The sequence below is a fragment of the Monodon monoceros genome, unplaced genomic scaffold (assembly GCF_005190385.1).
Source record: "Monodon monoceros isolate NGI ecotype Baffin Bay Population unplaced genomic scaffold, NGI_Narwhal_1 Super_Scaffold_11, whole genome shotgun sequence".
In the NCBI taxonomy this organism is placed as follows: domain Eukaryota; kingdom Metazoa; phylum Chordata; class Mammalia; order Artiodactyla; family Monodontidae; genus Monodon; species Monodon monoceros.
In genome coordinates this window covers 125016433-125025624 of record NW_021703767.1, presented here as the reverse complement: position 1 = coordinate 125025624, position 9192 = coordinate 125016433, and positions in this window count along the sequence as shown.

Sequence of the window (9192 nt, the reverse complement as noted above, 5' to 3'; positions counted from 1 at the left end):
TTCAGCCATTAAAAGTGGGTTTATGGGGACTTCCCTGGTGGTCCAGTGGCTGGGAATTTGCCTTCCAATGTGAGGGGTTCAATCCCTGGTTGGGGAGCTGGGATCCCACATGCCTCGTGGCCAAAAGACCAAAACACAAAACAGAAGTGATATTGTAATAAATTCAATAAAGACTTTAAAAAAAAAGTGCGTTTATGCACATCCTTGTAATAACATGCAGAAATGTTTGGAATAAAGTTGATAGGAAAGTGCATACAAGATTGTTTTCCAAATTTTCTTTAATAAAGATGGTACTTTAACAAGGAATGTTTTAAAACATTAGATATGAGTAAACAAGTCAATCCTGTGCTCACTATTATAAAAAGTAAATATGTTATTTTTCTTGCTATCACATGGAATGATTTATTAGAACAAAGAATTGATACCAAATTTATGCAAAGCTAAACTTGCAAGTGAGACATTTGGCATCTGAAAAGGAACTTAAGGAAATGAAGTGGTGTCAAAAGCAAGAGTTTTGACTGGCACAAAAGGTTTAAAGATAATCGAGGACTTCTTGGAAGATGGTGGATTAAAAACAGGCCCAAATTCTTCCTCCTGGCTACAGTAACAGAAAAACAATGGCCTTGTCTGATAAAAAGAAAAGCAATAACCCCCAGTGTAAGCTTAGGAAACAATGAACAAATCTAAGTAAATGCAATGGCCCTGAATCAGTTAAGCAATTCTGCAACACCAGCTGAAGAAGCTACCAGCGAGGCAGGACCAACTCCTGAAAGAGGCTTCAATGAGTTTTTAAGTTTAAAAGAAATGAACAATGATTGCTAAAAATGAAACAAGTTACAAAACTGAAGAACTGCAAAAAAAAAAAAAAATGTGGAAATACTGTAAAGAGTGAAAAAGGGTCACAGGAGGCTAAGAGGAAAATCTAATACAGAAGCCCAGAAAGTCAAGGATGTCTAAATATCCCATGAAGAGAGGTGGAAAGTCATGTAAATAGAGGAAATTCATAAATAAAAGAGGTACTGGAGAAAATAAGAAAGACCAGTCCTGTGGATAGTAGAATCAGGGATACAAGGACACAACAAATGTATTACGTGAAAAAAACTTCATCATATAAACTATAAAGGTCCAGAGAATTCCATTTAAGAATAGTCCTCTAAGAAACATCCCTATTTGAAACATGAGAGCCAAAGAGAAGTCACCAAGAAACAAAATGAAAGACAAGATGACTTGTATGTTTATTCTGAGAACTGACATTTAAAGGCCTAAGAATAAGCATGACTTTATTACTTCAATCCTCGGGTTTTGAAGAAAAAAGGGACTTTGAAATGGTGTGTGTGTTTGCATGTGATCCTACAGGTGCATGTACCTGGTCTGAAAAATCTCTATAAAACAAAATGTAGAATTATTGAAATGTAGCTCTCTTCCCACTGACCCATTTAATGTCTCTTTTTGAGGGTTGAGGAATGGTACTTTACATGTAAGCCCCAAATAAAAGTGGAGTTTTGTCCTTACTCTTCCCCACATTTAGAAAGAGAAATGGTTTGTGTAGCTGTGCTAGGCAGGTGGGGGTGTTGGGGCAGTGGTTCTGGGAAGCCTCCTGCTTGTATTAGTTTCCTAACAAATCACCACAAGCCAGGTGGCTTAAAAGAGCAGAAGTTTATTCTTGCACAGTTCTGGAAGCTAGAAGTTTGAAATCAAGGTGTTGGCAGGGCATGCATTTTCTGAAGTGTCTAGGGAAGAATCCTTCCTTTCCTCTTCTAGCTTCTGGTGGGAGCCAGCAATCCTTCGTGTTCCTCGGCTTGTGGCAGCGTAACTCCGTCTTGGCCTCCATCTTCACATGGACTTCTATCCTCTGTGTGTGTTTGTTTCCAAATTTCCCTGTTCTTATAAGGATACCAATCATTGGTTTAGGGTCAACCAGAATCCAGTATGATCTCATCTTAACTTGATTACATCTGCAAAGACCCTATGTCCAAATAATGACACTTTCACCAATTCCAGGAGGACATTAATTTTGGAAGGACATTGTTCAACCCAGTACACTGCTGTTGAGACATTTTGCAAGAATCTGAATGAATTCTACCAACATGGGAGCAGCACCAGGGATACCCCAGGACCTCTGGTGGATGAAGCCATGGGCAACAGGCAAGGTAAGAAGAGAGGAAACTCCAAAAGGAGAAGCTAGAATGGTCAAATACATCCTGGTTCCACCCCCGCTCCCAGACAAGTATAGTTATGGTGGGGGCAAATAGGGACTTACAATTACTCTGTGTTCCATTTCTTTCTACCCACTCAAGAACATCAGTATGGACACTGTCCTATCAATATCCTGAATTCTCATCTGCTTCTTTTCTCCAAGCTCCTTTGCATCAAGGTGGAGATACAATATAAAAACTATATGTGTGTGTTGTATGTACATGCTCCAAACTACAATGCAATGTTGTGGTTAAGAGGGCAAGGTCTTAGAGAGATCTGAATTGGAATTATGATTTGTTTGTTATGTGACCTTGGGAAAATTACTTAACCTCTCTTGGTCTTAGTGTCTTGATTTTAAAAATGGAAGTAAAGATAGGAAATTCCTCAAAGGATTTTTTGAGGACTTAAAAAAATTATACAGTCATCTTAAAAGACACTGAATAGGAAGTTAATAAATCTCAATGTATATTTTGTGTTAAAAGCAAGAAAAATTAGAAAGTTTTTTCCTTAACATGACAAAGAGTATTAATTAAAATAAGGCATTGAAGCCATTCAGAATGCCTCAACTTCACAAACCACATTCCCTCATTATTAATGAAGAGTAAAAAACAGATACAAATACATTTGAAACACTCAATAAACTGGGTACTTCCCTAGTACAATATTAAGTAATTACAATTTACCTGATTAGAGGCAGAAAACCTTAATAATAACTATGAAAGAAGAGGTAAATTTTTTATTATTTGGAGGTGATTACTTCTATTTGGAAAACCTGAAAGAATCAAATAAAAAAACTGTTAGAATTATTATGAATTAAAAAAAAGTGACCTGGACCAACCTTCAAGATGGCATAGGAGTAAGACATGGAGATCACCTTCCTCCCCACAAATACATCAAAAATGCATCACATGTGGAACAACTCTTACAGAACACCTACTGAATGTGGCAGAAGACCTCAGACTTCCCAAAAGGTGAAGAACAGATGCCAGAGGGCTACCTACATGCAGAGGCGGGGACAAATCCAAAACTGAATCCCAGGAGCTCTGAGAACAAAGAAGTGAAAGGGAAATCTCTCTGTGCACCCTCAGGAGCAGCAGATTAAATCTCCACAATTAACTTGATGTACCCTGCATCTGTGGAATACCTGAATAGAAAAAGAACCATCCCCAAACTGAGGCAGTGGACTTTGGGAGCAGCTGTAGACTTGGGGTTTGCTTTTTGCATCTAATTTGTTTCTAGTTTTATGTTTATCTTAGTTTAGTATTTAGAGTTTATTGTCATTGGTAGAGTTGTTTATTGATTTGGTTGTTCTCTTCCTTTAATTTTTGTTTTCCTTTTTCTCTTTTTGTGAGTATGTGTATGCTTCTTTGTATGATTTTGCCTGTATAGGTTTGCTTTTACCATTTGTCCTAGGGTTCTGTCTGTCTGGAATTTTTAGTATAGTTTTTAGTGCTTGTTATCGTTGGTGGATTTGTTTATTGGTTTGTTTGCTCTCTGGTTTTTTAAATTACTTTATTATTTTTTATTTTAATAACTTTATTTTATTTTACTTATTTATTATTATTTCCTTTTTTCTCCCTTTTCTTCTGAGCCGTGTGGCTGACAGGGTCTTGATGCTCTGGTCAGTGGTCAGGCCTGAGCCAATGAGGTGGGAGAGCCGAGTTCAGGACATTGGTCCACCAGAGACCTGCAGGTCCCTCGTAATATCAATTGGGGAGAGCTCTCCCAGAGTTCTCTGTCTCCATGCTAAGACCCAGCTCCACTCAACAATTAGCAAGCTCCAGTGCTGGATAACCCATGCCAAACAAATAGCAAGACAGGAACACAACCCCACCCATTAGCAAAGAAGCTGCCTAAGATCATAATAAGTTCAGAGACACTCCAAAACACATCACTGGACACGGTCCTGCCCACGACGAGAAAGACAAGATCCAACCTCATAAACCAGAACACAGGCACAAGTCCCCTCCACCAGGAAGCCTACAAAACCAACTGAACCAACCTCAAACACTGGGGGCAGACACCAAAACAATGGGAACCATGGACATGCAGCCTGTGAAAAGGAGACACCAAACACAGGAAGCTAAGCAAAATGAGAAAATAGAGAAATACACAGAAGATGAAGGAGCAAGGTAAAAACCCACCAGACCAAGCAAATGAAGAGAAAATAGGCAGCCTACCTGAAAAAGAATTCAGAGTAATGATAGTAAAGATAATCCAAAATCTTGGAAATAGAATGGAAAAATACAAGAAATGTTTAACAAGGACCTAGAAGAACTAAAGAGCAAACAAACAATGATGAATAATGCAATAAATGAAATTAAAAATTCTCTAGAGGGAATCAATAGCAGAATAACTGAGGCAGAAGAATGGATAAGTGACCTGGAAGATAAAATAGTGGAAATAACTGTTGCAGAGCAGAATAAAGATAAAACAATGAAAAGAATTGAGGACAGTCTCAGAGACCTCTGATACAACATTAAACGCACCAACATTCAAATTATAGGGGTCCCAGAAGAAGAAGGGAAAAAGAAAGGGACTGAGAAAATATTTGAAGAGATTATAGTTGAAAACTTCCTTAATATGGGAAAGGAAATAGTCATCAAGTCCAGGAAGCACAGAGAGTCCCATACAGGACAAATCCAAGGAGAAACACACACCAAGACACATATAAATCAAACTATCAAAAATTAAATACAAAGAAAAAATATTAAAAGCAGCAAGGGAAAAGCAACAAATAACATACAAGGGAATCCTCATAAGGTTAACAGTTGATCTTTCAGCAGAAACTCTGCAAGCCAGAAGGAAGTGGCAGGACATATTTAAAGTGGTGAAAGGAAAAAACATACAACCAACATTACTCTACCCAGCAAGGATCTCATTCAGGTTCAACACAGAAGTTAAAACCTTTACAGACAAACAAAAGCTAAGAGAATTCAGCACCACCTAACCAGCTTTACAACAAATGCTAAAGGAACTTCTCTACAGAGGAAACACAAGAGAAGGAAAAGACCTACAATAACAAACCCAAAACAATTAAGAAAATGATAATAGGAACATACATATCGATAATTACTTTAAATGTAAATGGATTAAATGCTCCAACCAAAAGACACTGGCTGAGTGGATACAAAAACAAGACCCATATATATGCTGTCTACAGGAGATCCACTTCAGACCTACGGACACATACAGATTGAACATGAGATGGAAAAAGATATTCCATGCAAATGGAAATCAAAGGAAAGCTGCTGTAGCAATTCTCATATCAGACAAAATAGACTTTAAAATAAAGACTATTACAGGAGACAGAAAGGAACCTACACAATGATCCAGGGATTAATCCAAGAAGAAGATATAACAATTGTAAATATTTATGCACCCAACAGTAACACAATAATAGTAGGGGACTTTAACACCCCACTTTCACCAATAGACAGATCACCCAAAATGAAAATAAATAAGGAAACACAAGCTTTAAATGATACATTAAACAAGATGGACTTAATTGACATTTATAGGACATTCCATCCAAAAACAACAGAATACACTTTCTTCTCAAGTACTCATGGAACATTTTCCAGGATAGATCATATCTTGGGTCATAAATCAAGCCTTGGTAAATTTAAGAAAATTGAAATCATATCAAGTATCTTTTCCAACCACAATGTTATAAGACTAGACATTAATTACAGGAAAAAAAAGTACAAACATATGGAGGCTAAACAACACACTACTTAATAGCTAGGAGATCACTGAAGAAATCAAAGAGGAAATCAAAAAATACATAGAAACAAATGGCAATGAAAACACGATGACCCAAAACCTATGGGATGCAGCAAAAGCAGTTCTAAGAGGGAAGTTTATAGCAATACATTCCTACCTTAAGAAATAAGAAACATCTCAACTAAACAACCTAAACTTACACCTAAAGCAATTAGAGAAAGAAGAATTAAAAAAACCCAAATTTAGCAGAAGGAAAGAAATCATAAAGACCAGATCAGAAATAAATGAAAAAGAAATGAAGGAAATGGTAGCAAAAATCAATAAAACTAAAAGCTGGTTCTTTGAGAAGATAAACAAAATTGATAAACCATTAGCCAGACTCATCAAGAAAAAAAGGGAGAAGACTCAAATCAATAGAATTAGAAATGAAAAAGGAGAAGTAACAACTGACAGTGCAGAAATACAAAAGATCATGAGAGGTTATTACAAGCAACTATATGCCAATAAAATGGACAACTTGGAAGAAATGGACACATTCTTAGAAAAGTACAACCTGCCAAGACTGAATCAGAAAGAAATAGAAAATATGAACAGACCAATCACAAGCATGGAAATAGAAACTGTGATTAAAAATCTTCCAAAAAACAAAAGCCCAGGACCAGATGGCTTCACAGGCGATTCTATCAAACATTTAGAGAAGAGCTAATACCTATCCTTCTCAAACTCTTCCAAAATATAGCAGAGGGAGGAGTGTTAGTGTTAGAATGAGCTCATTCTACGAGGCGACCATCACCCTGATACCAAACTCATTCTACGAGGCGACCATCACCTTGATACCAAAACCAAACAAAGATGTCACAAAAAAAGAAAACTTAAGGCCAATATCAGTGATGAACATAGATGCAAAAATCCTCAACAAAATAACAGCAAACAGAATCCACCAGCACATTAAAAGGATTATACACAATGATCAAGTGGGGTTTGTCCTCCCAGGAGTGCAAGGATTCTTCACTATATGCAAATCAGTCAATGTGATACACCATATTAACAAATTGAACGAGAAAAACCATATGATCATCTCAATAGATGCAGAAAAAGCTTTCACCAAAATTCAACACCCATTTATGATAAACACTCTCCAGAAGTGGGCACGGATGGAACCTATCTCAACATAATAAAGGCCATATGTGACAAATCCACAGCCAACATCGTCCTCAATAGAGAAAAACTGAAACCATTTCCACTAAGATCAGGAAAAAGAAAAGGTTGTCCACTCTCACCACTATTATTCAACATAGTTTTGGAAGTTTTAGCCACGGCAATCAGAGAAGAAAAAGAAATCAAAGGAATCCAAATTGCAAAAGAAGAAGTATAACTGTCACTGTTTGTAGATGAATATGATACTATACATAGAGAATCCTAAAGATGCTACCAGAAAACTATTAGAGCTAATCAATGAATTTGGTAATGTAGCAGGATAATTAATTAATGCACAGAAACCTCTTGCATTCCTATACACTAGTGATGAAAAATCTGAAAGGGAAATTAAGGAAACACTCCCATTTACCACTGCAACAAAAAGAATCACATACCTAGGAATAAACCTATCTAAGGAGACAAAAGACCTGTATGCAGAAAACTATAAAACACTGATGAAAGAAATTAAAATGATACAAACAGATGGAGAGATATAACATGTTCTTAGATTGGAAGAATCTACATTGTGAAAATGACTATACTACCCAAAGCAATCTACAGATTCAATGAATCCCTATCAAACTACCAATGGCATTTTTCACAGAACTAGAATAAAACATTTCATAAGTTGTATGGAAACACAAAAGACCCCAAATAGCTAAAACGATCTTGAGAAAGATAAACAGAACTGGAGGAATCAGGTTTGTGATCCAGGCTATACTGCAAAGTTACAGTGATCAAGACAGTATGGTACTGGCACAAAAATAGAAATATAGATCAATGGAACAGGATAGAAAGCCCAGAGATAAACCCACGCACATATGGTAACCTTATCTTTGATAAAGGAGGCAATAATATACAATGGAGAAAAGACAGCCACTTCAATAAGTGGTGCTGGGAAAACTTGACAGCTACATGTAAAAGAATGAAATTAGAACACTCCCTAACACCATACACAAAAATAAGCTCAAAATGGATTAAAGATCTAAATGTAAGGCCAGACACTATAAAACTCTTAGAGGAAAGCATAGGTAGAACACTCTATGACATAAATCACAGCAAGATCCTTTTTGACCCACCTCCTAGAGAAATGGAAATAAAAACAAAAATAGACAAAGGGGACCTAATGAAACTTCAAAGCTTTTGCACAGCAAAGGAAACCATAAACAAGATGAAAAGATAACCCTCAGAATGGGAGAAAATATTTGCAAATGAAGCAACTGGAAAAAGGTTAATCTCCAAAATTTACCAGCAGCTCATGCAGCTCAATATCAAAAAACAAACAACCCAATCCAAAAATGGGCAGAAGACCTAAATCGACATTTCTCCAAAGAAGATACCCAGATTGCTAACAAACACATGAAAGGATGCTCAACGTCACTAATCATTAGAGAAATGCAACTCAAAACTACAATGAGGTATTACCTCACACCAGTCAGAATGACCATCATCAAAAAAATCTACAAACAATAAATGCTAGAGAGGGTTTGGAGAAAAGGGAACCCTCTTACACTGTTGGTGGGAATGTAAACTGATATAGCCACTATGGAGAACAGTATGGTGGTTCCTTAAAAAACTAAAAACAGAACTTCCATATGACCCAGCAATCCCACTACTGGGCATACACCCTGAGAAAACCATAATTCAAAAAGAGTTATGTACCACAATGTTCATTGTAGCACTATTTACAATAACCAGGACATGGAAGCAACCTAAGTGTCCACTGACAGGTGAATGGATAAAGAAGATGTGGCACATACATGCAGTGGAATATTAGCATAAAGAGAAACAAAATTATTTGTAGTGAAGTGGATGGACCTAGAGTCTGTCATACAGAGTGAAGTAAGTCAGAAAGAGAAAAACAAATACCGTATGCCAACACATATATATGGAATTTAAAGAAAAATATGGTTCTGAGGAACATAGGGGCAGGACAGGATTAAAGATGTAGATGTAGAGAATGGACTTGAGGACATGGGGTGGGGTAAGGGTAAGCTGTGACAAAGTGAGAGAGTGCCATGGACATATATACACTACCAAATGTAAAAGAGATAGCCAGTGGGAAGCAGCTGC